The following is a 3573-nucleotide window of genomic DNA, read 5'->3' as shown; positions in this document are numbered from 1 at the left end:
GGAAGTCTGGAACAATCTGATGAAAGGAGCACACCCTCGCCCTTTTGGGTCCTCCCCCAAACCATAGCTCAGACAGCAGGGGTTCAGCTTAGTCTTTCTGGGAAGATGGAGGAGGATAGGATGTCCTGACAATTTCAACTCCACACACCCATTTTGAACATCACCAGGGCCCTCTGGCTTTCCTGAGTCCCTTCCAACCATTCAAAGGCCTTGTTTTTGTTTGCCCTCTGGCAATTCTCATGTCTCTCTCCTCTCCGTCTGCTAGTCTTCTATTTCTCCTGAATGTGATCAAAGTCAGCTTAAGTATGACTCAAGCCCTAAATTCAAAATAAAGGAAAGTCTCCTTCCTATTGAGAATTTAAAAAAAAAAAACCCAAACAAGAACAGGTTTCTCTCAGTTCAAATTTGAAAATGCCAGGCAGAAGCTACACCTTTTAAATAAGCTTTGAGATTTCTTTGAAGATGGCAGAAAGATGGAAGAGAAAGAGGATCGGGTAGCAACTGGCTTCTGTGAAGTCCAGCTGGCACTGTAGAGCTTCCTGAATTCACAAGGGTCATCAGAGGCACTGAGATAGCAGAGATCGTTGTGGCAGAAGCAACTGGAAAATGTCCTGGGACTGAAACACAGACAGATTAACATCACCCCGGTGGACACTAATGACTTGCACTTTGAAATGCCAGAGGCTCATACTGCCAGTTAAGACAAGGGAAAAACACATTTCTAGTCTCCAAAGACCTTAGATCTTTCCAAACTCTGCAGGCAAATGCAGCCGTCATGAATTTCTGCAGCGGGGCAGCCCCTTCATGCCAGTAGGGGAATCACTGCCAGAGTTGCTATGGGCAGCGTAGTCAGCAAAGCTGAATAAAACAACCCCTGAAAACCTCTCAGAAGTTAGTAATGATTCAATTTATAATTCAACACAATCAAGCCTACAGCATCTCCAAATACCAAGCTTATTTTAGTGATACCACATAAAACACTTTTTCCTCTGAAGGTTCACAGGCTAGACAAAAGGGTTTCCAAAAAAGTTTTATGATTTACCATCAACAGATAATTAGAATGTCTTTTCAATCACTGGCATCTGGATAAAGTAATTTTGCCCCAGCACAGGCATTTCTAGGAAGCAAACAAAAGTCAAAGAGTAGGGCGGAGTCAGATGGCGTACTAGGGGGACGCAGAATTCACGTCTCCTCACAACTAGGGCACCTACCAGGCACCGGTGGGGTACCACAGACACCTCAGGCGACGGGAGGAACCCCCAGCGACCAGGTAGGACGTGGGGCATTGGGGCAGTGAAGGGGGAGGAGAAGTGGAGGCAGGACGGGATTGGCTCCCCTGAGGAGCAGCTGGGGTAGGGGAAGGGATCCCACCCCGTAAGGGGTAAATTGGGGGACCACTGGGAGGGCAGAGGATTAAAAGGGAGTGTGACCAGGTTTCCCCTAACCACTTGGGCCCCCAGGAACCTGCTGAGATCCCGGGCCTCATCCTCTGCCCACCGAGGCCCCCTCCAGCCACGCAGGTCCTGAGGGAGTGGGAGGGAGGGAAGGGGGAGTAAAAGTAAAGGCTGGACCTCCAGGACAGGCACCCCTGAGGGGTGGCTGGGGGAGGGGGGGTTCCTACACCCAGCGGGACCCACCCGCGGTTACGGGTCCAGCAGTGACGGGGGACACCCTGGGGGAGACGGTGGGGGAGGGGCACGAAGGAATGGAAGGGAATGCGGCCAGTGCCTTTTGAATTTTTATTTTTCCTAATAAATCTTTTATTTTTCTAATTTTATTTTATTCTTTATACTTTGTTATTGTTCTCTCCTTTTGGCTTGTCCCCTCCCCCCCCACACCCTTCCTTTTTCCTTTTTTCTGTTGTGGTCTTATTTTACCTTGTTGTAGTTGTTTCAATTACAGTTTTATTTTTCCTACTATATTTTTTATCTTTCTAATTTTATTTTTTTTTAATTCTTTGATATTGTACTGCTCCTTTTTTTTTTTTCTTTCTTTCTTTCTTTTCATTTTTTTAACCACGCCACGAGGCTTGCGAGATCTTGGTTCCCAGGCCAGAGGTCAGGCCCAAGCTCCTGAGGTGGGAGCTCCGAGTCCAAACCACTGGACTAACAGAGAACCTCAGACCCCAAGGAATATTAATCGGAGTGAGGCCTCCTGGAGGTCCTTATCTCAGCACCAAGACCCGGCTCTATCCAACTGCCTGCAAACTCCAGTGCTGGATGTCTCAGGCCAAACAACCAGTAAGACAGGAATACAGTACCACCCATCAAAAAGAGAGAGAGAAAAAAAAGAAACGACAAAAAAAAATGTTACAGATGAAGGAGCAAGGTAAAAACTTACAAGACCAAATAAATGAAGATGAAATAGGCAAACTACCTGCAAAAGAATTCCGAGTAATGACAGTAAAGATGATCCAAAATCTCGGAAACAGAATGGTGAAAATACAAGAAACATTTAACAAGGATCTAGAAGAACTAAAGGGCAAACAAACAGTGATGAAAAACACAATTACTGAAATTAAAAATACTCTAGAAGGAATGAATAGCAGAATGACTGAGGCAGAAAAATGGATAAGTGAGCTGGAAGATTAAATGCTGGAAATAACTGCCAAGGAGCAGAATAAAACAAAAATAATGAAAAGTATTGAGGACAGTCTCAGAGACCTCTGGGACAACATTAAATGCACCAACATTCAAATTATAGGTGTCCCAGAAGAAGAGAAAAAGAAGGGGTCTGAGAAAATATTTAAAGAGATTATAGTCGAAAACTTCCCTAACATGGGAAAGGAAATAGTCAGTCAAGTCCAGGAAGCACAGAGAGCACCATACAGGATAAACCCAAAGAGAAACACACTGAGACACATACTAATGCAACTATCAAAAATTAAATACAAAGAAAAATATTAAAAGCAGCAAGGGAAAAGCAACAAATAACATACAAGGGAATCCCCATAAGGTTAACAGCTGATTTCTCAGTAGAAACTCTGCAAGCCAGAAGGGAGTGGCAGGACAGACTTCAAGTGATGAAAGGGAAAAACCTACAACCAAGCAAGGATCTCATTCAGATTCGATGGAGAAATTATAACCTTTACAGATAAGCAAAAGTTAAGAGAATTCAGCACCACCAAACCAGCTTTACAGCAAATGCTAAAGGAACTTCTCTAGGCAGGAAACACAAGAGAAGGAAAAGACCTACAATAACAAACCCAAAACAATTAAGAAAATGGTAATAGGAACATATCAATAATTACCTTAAATGTAAATGGATTAAATGCTCCAACCAAAAGACATAGACTGGCTGAATGGATACAAAAACAAGACCCATACGTATGCTGTCTACAAGAGACCCACTTCAGACCTATGGACAAATACAGACTGAAAGTGAGGGGATGGAAAAAGATATTCCATGCAAATGGAAATCAAAAGAAAGCTGGAGTAGCAATCCCCATATGAGACAAAATAGACTTTAAACAAAGACTATTACAAGAGACAAAGAAGGACACTACAGGGCTTCCCTGGTGGCGCAGTGGTTGAGAGTCCGCCTGCCAATGCAGGGGACACGGGTTCGTGCCCC

This window comes from Neophocaena asiaeorientalis, unplaced genomic scaffold (assembly GCF_003031525.2).
Source record: "Neophocaena asiaeorientalis asiaeorientalis breed wild unplaced genomic scaffold, Neophocaena_asiaeorientalis_V1.1 scaffold171, whole genome shotgun sequence".
Lineage (NCBI taxonomy): Eukaryota > Metazoa > Chordata > Mammalia > Artiodactyla > Phocoenidae > Neophocaena > Neophocaena asiaeorientalis.
The sequence above is the reverse complement of the archived record's forward strand: the minus strand, read 5'-3'. Positions refer to the sequence as shown.